Here is a 16,898-nt window from a genome sequence, read left to right on the forward strand (position 1 = left end):
GTTTGCCAGCCTGTTGCGTTTTTTTTGCTTTTTGGATTTCTTGTTTTGTACTCTGCCTCAGTTCTTCATTAAAGTTTCTAGCTTCAGAAAAGCTCTCTGCCTCGACTGTCTGCATCTGGATCCTAGCCTCTGCCTCCCTGACAATCTTGGTACGTTTCAGAGATTTGGAGTGTTATAAATTTGACATGATTGTTCCCAGTGTTTTTTAGAAGCATTGTTATTTTTTTTAAAATCAAAATTGATCTTCTAATTTGCACTCAGATATCAGTCAAAAATGCTCAAAATGGAGAAACAAATACTTTCAGCTGAACAAATGATTCTGCTGTTAATTTGAAAAGCCAGATACCTGCGAGCTCCTATTGGGTATCGGATATTTTCCGCAAATAAATACATTTGTATAAACAAAAGTCTAAACAATGTTTACACAGCAGAAGGAAAACTCTGAGCTGAGAGACATACCTGCTCATGGGTCTCGGAGAGGTGGAGGTGACTTGGCACTCTCCTCTCACTCCTTTTATAGACCCAGCTCACCTGCTCACTCATAGCTGCAACACCTTCTCTCTGGCTCCTAATGATGCTCTAGTGGCCAGGGCATTACACAACAGATACTGGACAAAAACAAGTGTATCGCACAGCATGGAGGAGGAGGCCCTGTTCTTGTGAAGAGTGCATCTGACAGGGAGTAAATATGGAATTGTAAGCCCAGGGGTGTAGTGACTACCTGACATATTGTCTCATGTTTATACAACATAGAATGGCAAAGGCCTCCCGAGGTAAGGGTAAATAAGAAAAGGAGCATGGGTAGATTATGAGAGAGTATATGAATTAGAATCATACAGCTCATGTATGTTGAATACATTCCCATTGTTTGCTTTGGCATGAAACGCCATACATCAGAAGGGAGTCCCATGTGCACGGGTGACATGTAGACTATGTGCACGGGTGTAGGGACGGGCAGTGTTTAATTTGTGCCGGATCCTGTTCCAGCAGGAACAGGATCCGGCACCTCGCGGTTTTGGACTACCTGCATTCCGGTACCTATTTGCGTGGACCCGGCACCTGGTGACATGAAAGTTGTTTTTTTTTGTCTGCCATGTAATACTCACAATAGTTGCCTGTTCTTTCCTTTCCCCTGCCTTCCAAAAACCTGTCTCATTTCCATATGAAGACAGGTGATTAGAAAGTAACAATAAGCGCATAGTAATCACTTCACACAGGAGTGAGCTGCTCTGCAGAATGTGTTATGGTAAACTTCAGCGTCATGGCTACAAGTTGAATTTGCTGTCCATATGTCCGCTGTGTGGACTATTTTGGAAAATTAGACGTAAGTAAGCATGATTTTTTTTTTTTTTGTAAATGTGTTAGCATATTCTGTAATCTATTAGGTCTCTGCTGGGACAATCGAAATTCATATTTCCATAGATGACAGCGAAACAGATTTTTTTTGGAGTGCGAACCTGTAAGTCCCACAATTAAATATCCGAGCAATTGCACATGTTATGTTGAGTGTCCAGAAATAATTGGTAATAACATGAGAATTGGTTGACGTGAAGGGCTGTAAGCCACACATTAATGTGGGCATTTCAAAACCAGCGCGGTCCAGCTGAGTGTCGCAGTCAGGCCGACTTCTAGCTGCACCACGACACGTTTTATTGCATTATTCGCTGTCATTGTTTCCTACATTCAAAATCGATATCCTATGAAAGTATTTGTATTGAATATTGATGCGTAACTACTCGAACCAGAATTTCTCTAGTAAATGGTTGAAGCCATTGCAGTTTCCTTTATGTATGATTAGGATGTCTCATAGTAGCCTATGTGGGCATTTTTATGTTGTGCACAGTACAGTTATATCTTTAGTCTACTACTTGAAGGGCAGGTTTGTAAAAGTGAGCGTTATGTAGCCTATGCAATAATCAAATATTGTTATAGATCCCCATTAGTCAGAGCTCTAAGGTCATATAGTCGATCATTCAGTAATATTTAGGCTGTTAGGTCTACAGTAAGCTGTATGGCTGCACTGAGCACCACCGTGCCTCCAATGCGCTTGTTGTCTTGACATGTTCCAGAACCTTTTCCCTCCAGACCGACTCGCGGGAACACCGACCCCTTGATGTTCCGGGACCTCATCATTTACAAATTAAGCACTGGGGATGGGACAATATTGTATATAATTTGTTTATGTGTGAAGGCTATCATAGAAAAATGTGTCTATGGAGCAATCCATGTGACAGATGTGTTCACTGCGTATGTGTTTAAATAAAGCAAATATAGAAGGAATGCAGAAAGATTGCCAAGAAGTACAAGCTCAGAGGTGAAATATGAGATACTGTATCTCTGATGTTAGATAATCAAAAGTGCAACATAGGACTTGTTGGGAAGGTTACTGTCAAAATGTATTATGTTACACAAATCTGATGACTTGCGTGAAGTAATAATGTGCAACATTTTATATAAATAAATGTACATTTCGCCACTCTAGTGCCAACTGATGTAACACAACAGTGATTCAACCCATACACAGTTCATGAAAGCTTTTGTATTGTTCTCAACAGCCGGTGTCTGGTAGCTCTTTCCCAGGAAAATACTCTGGCGCACAGGAAGTGATGCGTTTCACATTTCCAGCAGCAGCAACAGCGGTTTTAGAATTAATAGAAGAAGAACTGGGTAGTTTGCATGAGCAGCGATAGCCAAAGAAAAGAGCGCCAGCTACAGAAACTCAAATTTCATCAACAGAAAATCCAAGCTCCGCCCACACTGTTTGATTGACAGGTGATCTCTGGGAAGTGCAGTGCACAAACACCACAGCAATGAGGCTGAGCAACAAAGATGTCATAAAAAACAAACAAAAAAACATGAATCTCATAGATTACCGCTTTAAATTGGGGAATCAGTAATATATTCATTGGATGACTACAACTCAGTAATTCAATCTGATTACTTTCGGTTACTTTTGGATTTGTTTGCCTAAAAAATCTATAGAATGTGAACTTCAATGTGAAGTAAATTCCCACTTCATTACAAACTGAGTTACTGTGTCATGTGCAACCATTTTAACTGATATTTAAATTACAGTCAACATTTTATTTTAAGTCCATTAGCCTACACAATATTTGGAGTATCCATATGTAATCCATTACTCCCCACCTCGGTAACAATTGTAAGTAAATGAAATGAATATCAAATGCACTCATGCAGGTGTAGCCATTGTAGAGGTTACTCTTTTTAGTGCATGCTAGATGCGCTACGGTTGCAATCTTGCTCTACCACGAAGGGGAATTATTTTGAAAACTAAAACTTTTGAAAATTAAAAGCCGATAGTTTTATTTGACAGTGTGCTTATTCAGTTTCACTGTGTCAAATGAAAATAAAATACTTTTTGGATGGCTGATGGCTGAGCTTTGTAAAGCAGAGTTTTGTCTTTGGGGCGACCTTGTATGTCCAGAACGTGATACACTCCTCTGTGTTGATTCTTGATTGTGTATCCTAATGCGCAATATTATACTGCTATCACCTCTCTGCTTTGTGTATTATTTGTATTGTATCATTTGTTATACAGTGTTGGGTAGTTTCAGCCAAGAAGTCTGACCGTCAAAGACAAGTTCGCACGGCTAACAACTGTGCTAGCTACATTGCTAGGGAGCTAGTTAGCAATCTTTCTTGTTTTCCAGAGGTGGGGAAGTCAAATGAGTCGAATCACACGTGAGACTTGACCTGATGCATGAAGAGAATACTTGAGACTTGACTTTTGCTTGTACTCTGATGACTTGAAAAGGTTTCTAAAGTCTTGACTAAAGATCTTGTGTTTGTGTAAATGACTTTAGATTGAAAGTGATGAGATTTGTTCCAGCAGACGACTGAATTTAAATTCTGTTTTCTGAATTTGTATGGAATGATAGAATTTATTGAAGTTGAAACTGATTATAGAAATCAAACTCATGATGGTCTTACCAAGTTTTTATCCTATTAAAACCATATTGCATTGAAAATTCCTAGATATTTAGTTTTCTTTAAGATATTAAATTGATACTGGACTTTAATTTGTTGAGTTTTGTTCTGACTACATTTAGTCTTGGGACTTGACTTGAGACTTGTGCCTCAAGACTTGAGACTGACCTGGGACTCGAGCAAAGTTGACTAGGTCACAACTCTTTTGTTTTCTCATGTTTTTTATTGTTATGTATGTAAACTGCTTTGAAGAAACCATTTCAGACATGAGTTGGAATTATAATGATTGTGTAAAAGCCCCAAAATCCTGTAGGACATTTTTTTTAACTGTAATTATAGGTAGACCTACTTCGTCCTCTCAGGTATTAATGCAATAAATTCACTGCATAATTTTCAGTCAGACAATTTTTTGGGTGAATATCAGTGTTATTTAACTATTTGAAATGTTTAGATTACATGTTCTGACCTAGTGTTCCAACCAAGTTCAACACTTTATCAAAAACATTATGTAATGCAATTTTAAATAATGCAGACTGTGATAAAGCCTCACAGCAAGTGAAACTAGCTCCATGACCTGTAAATTAGCAGTACAATAAGTAATGGGAGACTCAATGTACCTTTGCTCTCCACTGTCAACAGTGTGAAAAGTAAATGAGATGATGGATTTTCCTGGGTGTTGTACCTTATGTACCCATGGCGTTGTTGCATACATCCAGATATGCTTTTCTTTGAATGAAAAGCCCTGCCACGGAGAAAGAAACACAGACAAAGCATTTGAAATAATGGTATTTATTACTGAAAACAAAAGCTTGATAGCCTTGAGTTGAGAGCAGCTACAGGCAGACAGGCTGGCCAGAAAGCTGACAGCTTAATGTGGCCTTCACTGTTACCTTGGAGAAATTATTTGTGAAAGACATAAAAATCTTTTCTTGCTCACCACTGCTGCTGAATACAGATATCTCATCTTTAGAAAATCATTATATTGAATCACTAAAGGCCCAAGAGTCCAGACAAATTACATGTTCTGTTAGACAGAAAATGGTGTGATAATAAAAAGTTTTTTGACACGTTTGTTGCTTAAATGATGAAGAAGTAGTTTTTTGTAGCTTCACGCTGTCCTTATTGTCAGTGTGAAACACTCACTGTGTATAATAATATATTACCTGTGATGGAAATATGAGTAAACTCTTGTATAGAGGTAAAGCAGAGGGCAAGCTTGTTAGCTACTTGTGGGAAAATAAAATTAGCTATGTTAATGCTGATGCCACTATTACAGTGGTTCTCAAGCTTTTAATAATAATGAGAAGAAGAAGAAGAAGAAGAAGAATGCTAATAATAACCTTGCACCTTTAATACACAACATTCAACTCAAAGTGATTTACATCAGGAAGAAAGCAAACAAATTCAAAAAAAACAAAACAAAACAACAAGCAAAATGCACTGCACTAAAATAATGAAATCGGGGCTTGTGACGCCTACAGTTGTGAGCAGCTCAATCAAAGAATGATTTTCCTATTTCAGATTTTTCTCATTTGATTAACTACCAGGCAGATTGAGAGGCTGAAAACTGCAAAAACAGGATGCAAATTGTGTATAATATTGCATATCGTAGATGTTTCTTTTCTATCCCGTAAATCATCTTGTGACCCGCCAAAATTATCTCGCGACCACTGAGAACCACTGCCTATTGCGTAGACGGCCTTGGCATAAGCAAGCAACACACACACACACACACACACACAATACACAATACACATACAAAACCACTGTTTCATGTAACATCCATCTATGTAGGCCATTTTTGGACACTGGACTTGTTTACTTTGGTTCCCCTATTGATAACATTTCATGGAACAGTGTGACTCACTGAGGAGCGAGAAACACAACCCCCAAAAACCACTACCAAGCTTCATTCAGAAACACCAGGGAATCATTTCATCTGTGTTTTCTATCCAAACTAATTCACCATCTGAGTTCAATAACAAAAAGAACTGGGGAAGTCCAGAACTGTCCAGGATTGTCACACGATCACAGTTTATCCAAAGCAGATCTTATGAGATGATTATATATTTTCAGTTTGAAATGGGCAAAAAAAACCCCAAAAAAACAAGCAGCAAGTCATTCATGTCCTTTCCCTTTGCCATTCATCTCTGTATTGCAGCAGCACAGTACTTTCCACATTAAACACTGGAGGGCACTGCCACATCTCAGTTGCAGAGGGGATGTGGAAGCAGCTGAGGTCCAACGGCTTCAGCATCACTGAGCGCTCTGGGTGAAACCTTGAACATAATAGAGTGAGTGATTGAACAATATTAAATACAATGCAGTTCTTTCACTTCAGCATGAGGGGACTCATTTATGTCCCCTCACTGATGTGTTTTGTTCCACTCGCTATCCAATCCAATCAACTGTCTAGATGAGTCCTGAGCCACTCATGTAAAACCGATGCTTTCACAAACACCAGCTTGCACAAACACTATGCTTGGCTGCCCATCTTTATAACTCGTCTCACATTATTTGTCCCATTTGACTCGTTCCACAGTTCCCTCCGATGGGAAAAACATCGGTAAAAACCGTTCAGCAATGTGCCCTTTGTGTCCGTCTTAGCGGTACGGTCAACTATTCACCACCTGCATGTTCCGGGACACTAAACACGTTTCATTTACACTGAAGTGTAGTCTTTGATGAAGACATCATGTAAATGTCCTATTACACCCAACATACATGTACATATACACATATATATATATATATATATATATATATACTTACTTTTTCTGGCATATTAGTTATTGCCCAAAGCTAAAACATGTTGGCAATTACACTGTGGGCGATCATTACTGTTCTTCAAGCCTCAGCGGCAGTCAGGACCACTTCAGCGTCCTGGCAGCTTTTTGATTTCATTCACTTTAAAGGGGCTGGAAAACCAGGCAAGCGTCCACCTAGCCTTAACTATTTTCTACTTTCTTTTCTTCTTTAATTCCATCCTCAAGTTTCTCCATGACAGTTTCAAAGTTATGACTGCCAGAACGGCCCTTTTTTCCTTCCAAAGTCAAAGCTTTTCCACGTGAAGGTATAGTCTAATGCTGAAAAATTCCCTTCCAAATTGGATGCACGTTGCCCCGATCTAGAAATGTGTTGGCAGTTTCCGCTGTTGCTTTCAGGAGGGGTGATTGAAGTCTAATGGGGCTTCCAATGTGATGGCAAACAGAGGGAGGAAATCTCCATCAAAGAGACATATCATTAATTTGTGGCCTGGAGTTAGGTTTTTCTTAGCAACATGTGAGCAACACCATGAGGGTTCTCCTTGAAAAGCCAGGCTCTGGTGAAAGCAGCTACAAGCCTCGCAAATGAGCGTGCGGATCCTCTATTAGGCAAGAAATGACTTTGACAATAGCCCAATGTCATGATCGCTTTGTGTCGGACTGGTAACTCTTGTCACAGTGTGTGGAGCTCCTCAACATTAATTAGGGTAATTGATGACTCATATAAGGCAAGTCATGCATCTTTTCTCACATTGGCTTGTTATCCAGTTAGGGTTTCCTCTTCTCAGCTGTCACAAATCATTTTGGTTCTCTGTTCATGAATAATGATTCTGACAGTAAAAAATGATCATGAATCAATATTTTCTGTGCAATCGACTCGATTTCATTAGCTGAGTGTTTTTTTGACAAGTGCCATTTGTTTGAATTTCCATTGTTTGATGATGCTGCAAGTGTTTTGTTTCTGACATGTTACTTAAATCTGGAGAAAGAAGTGTAATGTTGGGTTGTATTATACTGTGAAATGGTTCAAAACAGCATTTTTTGCAATATCTTTTCAAAAAAGATGCCAAGGTCTGTTACAACAGCAGCCATTGTAGAAGATCCCCATCCACCATCTATTCTGAATTAGTGATGCAGCCGCTGTACCCACTTCATGCTGGAGAGCCAAACAGTGCGACAAAATGGATTTTGGCAACACAAAAATTCACAAAGTTGTTGCTACCAATTTCCTTGTGCTGAAGAGACGGCATCATTTGAATTTTCTAAACAGTTCTCCCCAGGATGGATCAAACAGTGCTGTAATAGTGCAGCAATCATGCAGTTGAAAGAGGATTTCCTACAAATTCTCCTGCCTCTTTAACCACCAATTACCTGGCTATAGCAAGATTAGTGGGGATCCTAACTAGCCATGTAGTAAATATTCAGGCGGGTAAACCTTGAACTTCAGTTAGCAATCACCATAAGGCAAACAAACATCATTACTTTATGTCTATATACTTGAAAAGAGCCAATTTTCGCCTATAATAAGGTAAAATATGAAAAAAATTGCATTTCACAAGTAAATAGGTGGGTGAACTGAGTTTCGGTGGGACTCAGGATTGCTCTTGATGTGGTCATTCTCTTCAAGCACAAGTTGTTTCTTCCTCTGGGGATGTAAGTGAGCCAGCACAGTTCTGCTAAACCCCGACCAATATCCGGTCCAACCCGACCACTGGCCCAGATGTGAGGGTCAGTGTGTCACACACACTCTGTCCATAATGATAAGGCATGTAACAGCTTGTCTGCAGGCTGTCGCTGAAGCAATACCTGTCAGCTGTAATGAAAAAAGATGACAATGGTGATGACGATGCTGTCAGTGATAACAATGGAGAAAAAGTAGGGTTTTATTGTGTTATCCTCATGCTTTTCACTCTGTCCATTTCGCCAGTTATTAATTTTCTTAAACGTGAAGCGGTGGGAAATGTTCAACAATCAATCAATCACACAATGAGTCAACAAATCCCACACAAGGCAGCCAGCACAAAGCACTTAGTGCACACCTTGTCAGCGTCCAATCATCCAATCATTTCCCGTACCATCAATAGATTTTTTTTTTTGTGTTGCAGGGAGATAATGGCACAGACAGTGGAGGAAACTTCTCCCTGCTGTCAGCACTGATACTGATTTGTGTTTGCCTCGAGCAAGGATGCACTGCACCGACATGGGTCTCTGTTGTGGGTGTTGTTGTGGTTGTTTTTGTTGTTGTTGTGGTTGTTGTGGTGGTTGTAGAGGAAATCACAGATTACGTATCAGAGGTCTGCTGTGTCTCCAGAGTAGTGGTCCTTCATACAGACTGGCTTAAATAATAAATAGACAGCTATAGGGGGTCCTGACCCGGAAATATTAAATATGCATAGCCACTACAGAGGAGTGCAATACAGAGGATCACACACACACTCTCTCTCAGACACACACACACACACACACACACACCTACACACACACACACACACACAAATACTCACATCCTTATCCACCAAAACAACCATCATACCCCTTTCCCTACCTTAGTCACCCTTATAGCTCGCAGACAAGCTTCAGCCATTCCAACAGTAAAGTGTTATAGAACTATGTGTGTGTGTGTGTGTATATATGTGTGCGTGTGTGTGTGTGTGTGTGTGTGTGTGATTTGCGTGCATGTGTATTGACTATATGGCACAGCATTCTATTGCTTTCTGGCTACTTCTCTCCATCTTTCTCTCAAAACAAACTATCGATTAGTATTTGGCTTTCTGTCCACCCATCTTTCTTTAGTCTTTCACTCCCTAAACAACACCCACCACCCTCCTCCTTCCCCTCCTCCCCCCTCCCCAGCCCACCTCTGCCCTGCTCTCCCTCTCTCTCTAACTCTGGTATTTCCCAGTAAAGCCCCCCCTCCCATCCCACCACCACCCGCTCTACTACCCCCACCCCTTTCCTTTTCCTCCCTCCCTCTCCCTCTGTTTCCCCCAGCCTTCTCCTCAGATGGATTCTTCAGTCAGTCGACTGGAACTGGTGCGGCTGCCGGAGAGAGAGAGAGAGAGAGAGAGACAGAGAGAGAGAGAGGGGGGGGAAGAGAGAGAGAGAGAGAGGGAGGTGGAGAGGCTGTGCTGAACAGAGGCTGGGTCAGAGCGCTCAGTTGCTTCAGACAATCACAGGGGAGCGAGAGAGAGAGCAAGAAAGACAGGGAGAAAAAAGAGAGAGAGAGAGAAAACACCAGACAGACAGAGAGAGAAGGGGAGGAAAACAGAGAGAGAGAGAGAGACGGGGGGAGGTAGATATGTGACAGGATGTGGTTTCCCTGAGCTTGCAGAACATCGGTACAGGCATACTTTGAGCATGACCCAAACACACCGAGCGTACAAGTGTGTTTGCTGCCTGAGCTGCGTGAGGTGCTGAGCCCGCCGCTGGCGAGGAGAGACGAGGCAAACCGCTGGAGCTGCTGAGCCTGTGTGTGTGTGTGTGTGTGTGAAGCAGACTCTCCGCTCTCTCCCTTCTGCTGCCTGCCTGCCTGCCTGCCTGCCTGCCTGCCTGCCTGCCGGAGGAACCGTGGTTTTCCCCCTTTCGAGCACAGACCCAGACCCAGACCCAGACCCAGACCCGCAGGACCCCCCCCCACCCCCCCGGCCGGCTGTCGGACAGGATCCGGAGCCTGTCTTCTCCTCTGCTGCGCCGGTCCCCCTGTCGAGTAGAATGTGTTTCTCTGCTGGGAGCGCTGGTCCAGTCGCTGCCTTCGCATCTCAGCAGTGAACTTTTCAACTCGGCTAAGATTCTGAAACAGGTAAGTTAGTTTTTCGGTGAGTGTGTGTGTGTGTGTTTGTGTGTGTGTTTGTGTGTGTGTGTGTGTGTGTGTGTGCAAGACAGCGAGCCTGCCTTGTCGTGTCTCGGTTTGAACATCACCAAATGTGCATGAAATAAACTTCCTGATACACAGCGCCTGTAATAATAATAATAATAATAATAATAATAATGTCTGCTCCCTTGGACAGCAGTCGGTGTAAACTTGGTAGGAACTGCATGGTGCCAATTGTTTACCACACAACAAACCGCTGAGCAACGCATTAATCACAGCAGAGTTGATTCATTAAACAATGCCGCAAGCCACAAGTTTGGCTTATGAGCTGCGTACAACAACAAACTCCTAATCCCCCAGCCCACACTGCTACCACACAGATCGCACATAACACACACATAACGCCCACAAACACATGCTCACACACTCACACACACACACACACACACACACACACACACTCAGGGCGTTCATCATGCAGATCAATGAGGGTCTGCTTGTTTTGAAGTCACATGTGTGATGGATGGTACGGAGTGGAGTGAGAATGCCAAAAATGTCTACCTGGATCCAATCAGTGAACCCTGACAGCATTTCAAGATGTGCTTGGCATACAGTATCAAACCGCTCCCACTACCGCAGAGCAAGAGAGGGGAGTGTGTGTGTGTGTGTGTGTGTGTGATTAGTGTGTTTTCTGTACTGTATGTATAGGTGTAAAGGGGTGTTTGTGCGTGTGCGCTCCTATATCCGTGTCTGCCCGTATATACGCCTGGATGTTCACATGCAGAGGCTTCGTGCTTCAGCATGGGACCGACGCATGTGTTCAACCAAGCATGCGTGAGCGAACGAGACGAGGAGGTTAAAGGGAAAAACAAGTTGAAGGATGGCAGGAGGCGAAGGAAGGGCGGGGATGTCAGGGAGGAGGAAGACGAGGGCATGAGAGAGAGGAAAAGCCGAAAGGCAGGAGGAGGAGGAGGAGGAGGGGGGTGTGAGAGAGGGGGGTAATGAGGAAAAAAAAGAGAGAGTTGTGTGTGTGTGTGTGTGTGTGTGTGTGTGAGAGAGAGAGAGAGAGAGTGTGAGTGAGTGAGTGAGAGAGCCCAGTCTGACTGAACCTCTGTTAATCAGTTCCAGCTGGTGAGTAGTGGAGCGTCGGGCTGTGTTAACCCTTCAGTGTTGGTGGGTCAGGAGTTCTCACACACACACACACACACACACACACACGTATAGATACACACATAATGACGCTTACACACACAAAAAGACAGGAAAACACATAAACATACACTCATGAAGGTACACACACAGATACATACACACACACACAAACACAAAAGTAAAGACACACACATAACACCATGTACAGACACAAAAAGACAAAACATATACACACTAACATGCACACACTCACAAACACACACACATTAAGACATACACACACAGACACGCAGACACACACACACACAAAGCCACCTACATACATACACACAGTACACAAAGACAAAACACACTGACACACATACAAAGACACAAAAACACAAAAACACAACCAGATACACACACACACACACACACACACACACACACACATACACACATAAAGCCACCTACATACATACACACAGTACACAAAGACAAAATACACACACATAAAGACACACACACAAAGACACACATACATACACACACAGATACACACAAAGACAAACACAGACACACACACACATGAAGCCACTTACATACATACACACAGATACACAAAAAGACAAAATACACACACATAAAGACACACACACAAAGACAAACACACACATATGTACACACATACTTGTGCAGGCAAACACACACACATACATGCATATACATAAATGATGTGTGTGCACAAAACATGCGTAACCACACATGCCAGCATGCATATATACTGTATATACATATGACATGGACACATAAACACACGTACACACACGGGCACACACTAATACACCCACAGAAGTACACACACACACACACACACACACAGAGACTCATACAAACAGACAGAGGGAAACACTTTTCTCAATAGGAACTCCACATGACTGCATCACACACTAGCCACAACCGGCACGCAGCTAGCCAGCTGGAAATGTGGAAGTGATTGTGGTTTGGGCTTCACTCTGCTACAATGTCATGTTGGTAGAGGGGAATCATTACACAGGGCAAAAGGTGAAACAACCATTAGCTTAAATCGGTTCAAGACTATTTTGCTGGATGGTCAACATCGCACCACTAAATCCTATGGTAGTTGTCTGTTAAAACATACAGTAGCAGCCGATGTGCCGCTGAGTTTTCAGAGCGTTAGTCGTTTAATTTCTGAATCCTCATCTTCTAAGCCACCAATATGTGTGTTTTCTGAGTGCGGGGCCTGTGTTGATTCTGTTCGCTCCAGTCTTTTTAGCAAACATGCATTTTAATCAACTTATGTTTGCTATCTGATCCGGGCATAGTGATTCCTCTGTACAGCGTGAAATTTGATTAAGGTAATTGGCAAGCTTTGGTTGATTTAAACCCCAACGTGTGCTCCTCTCCGCTCAGTATGTATAGACACACACCCACAGAGAGACATTACAATATTAGAACATTTTATACTTGGAAAACGTGGCCTACTTTTAGCTGAAAGGTAGTTATTTTCAAACCATTTTAATTTCATTCTACTCTGCTTTCATGCTATTCTTGTTTTATTCCAATGAGAGCCTCGCACACAAAGCTTCAAAGTGGAGACATGGTAGAAATATATATATGAAGAATTTGATTCCAAAAATTAGATATCTATGTGAGAAAGTGACATCTAGCCTTATAAAGTGAAAGATGGCATAAAATAAAAATAAATGATGGCACTTTTTCAAGGTAGCAGTAGGTAATTTGAGTCCTTAGTTGACAGACTGAATCCTCTATATTTTAGAGATATTCAATGATTAACACTTTGCAATTAACACTGCAGTGACACATTCAACAGAAATCATACTTTGCTCCTTATCAGCAGCAACTCAGTGTTTTGGCAGTAAACATGGCTAGGAATGACACACTGGTAGAAGATGGGTATGATTTGCACTTCTCACAACGGGGATGTCATCTTGATCGGAGGCTCCGGCAAAAGTCTCACATCTCTTCCCCCCTGAAACGCTTGGTTACAAGATCTCGGGCAAAGATTACTTCCCTCACTCTGCGGTGAGGTGGCGGTGATCGTGTTTTTGAAGATAGTAAGTTATTCAAGCCTCCGGCGTTGCCCTAGACCTGAGACGGAATATTAGGAAGAATCCTCCAGGCACAAAGGGGAAACACAAGAGCCAATATTCAGCCAGTTCTGTAGTAGATTAACCATGGAACAAAAAAAAAAACATCTCCCTTGATATTTCTGGAAGGCAAATTGACTCCTGTTGTAATGGGTGGTCAAGAAAATTGCAGCAGTATTGATTGGGTAATGTTCAACACGGACATGTCGATAAGGTGTCTGAAAAGCTAAGAACTTGGCTTCGGCTGGCTTTAATAAAAAATGACCTGCCTGGAGCAAGTTCACAGAAAGCAATGAGTCACTCGCGGGAAATCTCTTCAAACCCCTCCATGTTTTGGAGAAAAATAGCAAGGGGCAACCAAAAGAATTTTCTATTTTTATCCAAGTATCTTCCTCTCACCCCCGTTCTCGAAATGACAAATGTTCATTCTTTCACCGTGCATTTTCTTGTGCGGCTACAGCCTGAAAACACCCAATTTAGTGTTTATGCAGGTTGGGTTTAGACAATGTTTTGCTTTTCACTTTAGAGAACTGCACAAATCCCAGTGTGGATAGATAATGCATAAGATATCAAACTCATGACTGTCAAAGACATGCAGAGAGGAGGGGAGGTGAGCAGGAGGACATGGGCGTTTGCTCCTACATAGAGAAAGAAGAAAGAGGAGGAGGGGGATGAGTGAGGCGGTCCTGGAAATGAAATGAGGGGTGAGAGACGTGGAGGACGAGAAAGATGAGAGCTCATAGCCGCAAAGGAGAGAAGAGAGGGAAAGAGAGGTCGACAAAGAAAGACAGAAAGGGAGAGAGAGGCTGAGGGAGAAAGATTGGTACCTATTATTCTCCTGAGAAGGGAATAGTCATAGAGGGGTTGGTTCCCATGGCAATAGCTCCCTGGACGAGTGTGTGTGTGTGTGTGTGTGTGTGTGTGTGTGTGTGTGTGCAGACGGACTGTACCCGGGCCTTGAGACTGTACAGAGACGAGGTTGGCCGAGGCCATTGCGAACCGCGGAGCCAACCGGAGCCTTGAAAACACAGATGAGTCTCAGGCAGACACTATTGTTTACTCCTGTGTTCTCCCCGCCTCACTCATCTCCTCTCATTTTCCACTTTTTTTTTCTGTTTATTTGCCATTATGTCCTGTCCTTGGGCATTCAAAGCAAATATAACAAATCCACTCAGTTGAAAAAGCAATTCCACGTTTGGCACCCACGATCCCCTTGTTGCGAGTCCCACTGGGGCCACTCACACTAAAATGCATGCACTCACAGTACTTTACGGCAATTTTGATGAAAGCGTCCAGCCAATGGCACATATGTACACATATGGAACATGCTGTTCATCCCTCAGTTCACAAAAGGGTCTCCTGGTGGAGTGTTCGATTACCAAAGGTTATAACACTTAAGACCCTGTCTCCATGTCCATTTGCCTTCTTTTTTAAAGGTTATTTTTTTGTCATTTTCACCTTTACTAGACAGTTCAAAGTTGAGAGGGACAGGAAAGATCAGGGGAGAGAGGGGGAAGACGAGACAAAGATTGGTTTGAATCCAACCCAGGACGTTTGCATGGTATGCATTTTAGCCCACTGATCCACCAGGACCCGCCCCCCATTTGCCTTCTTTTGTCTTGGGCCCCTCTCTTCCAGTCCTCTCTGTCCCACCCAGGTGAGGAGTCAAGGTGGAAAGGAAGGAAGGAAGGAAGGAAGGAAAGGAGAGGAGAGGAGGATGTCCAAACAGGGAACATTTACATTTTCAGGCATTTAGCTGACGCCTTCGTCTAGAGCAGCAAAGAGAGAGAAAGTAGAGGTTCAGTGTCTCAGTCAAGGGCATTTTGACAGGACACAAGGTTTTTGGACACACTGGCTGTGTCCATCAAACCTGTGACCTTTCAGTTAAGCGATGGTCTCTCTAACCACTCTTCCCTGAGGAGCCCTTGATAGTACTCTCTCTCTTCACAGTCAACTGTGGACGATACTGAACCAGCAATACCCACCAGCAAACACTGCCTTGTGCCCCACTTGTGTTCCACTTTACTTGTCAGATTAAAAGGAGCAAAAGTCAGAGAATGGGAAAGAGGGAGAGGGAGATAAAGCCTGAGAGAGAGACAGAGGGAGAGTGCAAGCTTAAAAGGGAGACTACTTGGAGAAGAACACAAGAACAGTGTGTCCTAATTAATGTCTTCCTCCAATAATCCACTCTGAAGCTTCTCATGCGGTTGGGTTTGATCTTAGCTATGTTGCTATCAAAGCCGTGCAACACGGGCTTGTAATGTGGAGACGATCTCAGTCAGATAGCATTAAGGGAAATCTGTCAATGCAGTCGCATCGCCGCCGCATCTGTTGCCGATACTGTGAAGTCTGTCAGTGCGAGCGGGGGGTTTAGAGGGTGACGTTTTGCAGCTCATCATGCAGTACTGGCAGATTACAGCTGGCAATCATCTTGCTCATGCAGTGTTACTGGAAACTGCATGATTGTAAAGTAACTTTCAGCTCCTCATTAGAGCAATGTGATAATGCGCTAGAGTCCCTAGAAACGCAACATGCAATGACCCTGGTGATCAATGTGAAAACCCAAAAACAAAGGGAACCATTTTGACGGACAGAGAGAAAACCTGTGTGAATGAGCAGCCTCTCCCTGGCTTTGGTTTTGACATGCAGTACAATACAAAGTGCTGTGGGATGTTTTGGTTGGAGCGGCCAAAGCTAAATGCATTCCAGCTACAACAAAGCATCTGAACTTCAATCTCGGCTTACGAGGAGTCTTATCGAATAAAACCTCTTATCGAATAAAACCTCAAAATGCCATTAGTGCGAGACAAAAGATAGAACAAAACGGCAAGAGGATCGTTGCTAATTCAGCAAAGGGAAATCAATGGCCCTCTTCCTGTTTTTCTCAAGCCATCCAGTGTCTGTCTGCCCTGTCGAGCAGCCCCAACTCCCCGCATGTCAATCTCCAAAAAAAAAAAAAAAAAAAAATGGGGGAGAGGAACTGAGGCGGGGCCTGTGGGGGGGTGCAACTGCCCAGAGCTCACACCTCAGAGGAGAGCTCCGAGGTAAAAAACAAAACAAAAAACATGACACGAAAATCATAAACATCTCGCATTTCCACTGTCAGCTCAG

The 16,898-nt window shown here is 42.8% G+C and overlaps 1 protein-coding gene across 1 annotated transcript in view; it reads left to right on the top strand.

Annotated features, from left to right (window-relative positions):
* The first annotated feature begins 10,062 nt into the window (after positions 1 to 10,062).
* LOC139650502 (raftlin) overlaps positions 10,063 to 16,898 on the top strand; it is an 82,494-nt gene continuing 75,658 nt past the window's right edge. The window contains exon 1 of the mRNA XM_071527193.1: positions 10,063 to 10,512. The gene's annotated coding sequence lies outside the window, so the exon portion shown is untranslated. The remainder of the gene's footprint in view (positions 10,513 to 16,898) is intronic.

This window comes from Centroberyx affinis, unplaced genomic scaffold, assembly GCF_046629955.1.
Source record: "Centroberyx affinis isolate AG114_WGS23_722 - 3 ecotype Tasmania unplaced genomic scaffold, CSIRO-AGI_Caff_v1 ptg001497l_1, whole genome shotgun sequence".
In the NCBI taxonomy this organism is placed as follows: Eukaryota; Metazoa; Chordata; class Actinopteri; order Beryciformes; family Berycidae; genus Centroberyx; species Centroberyx affinis.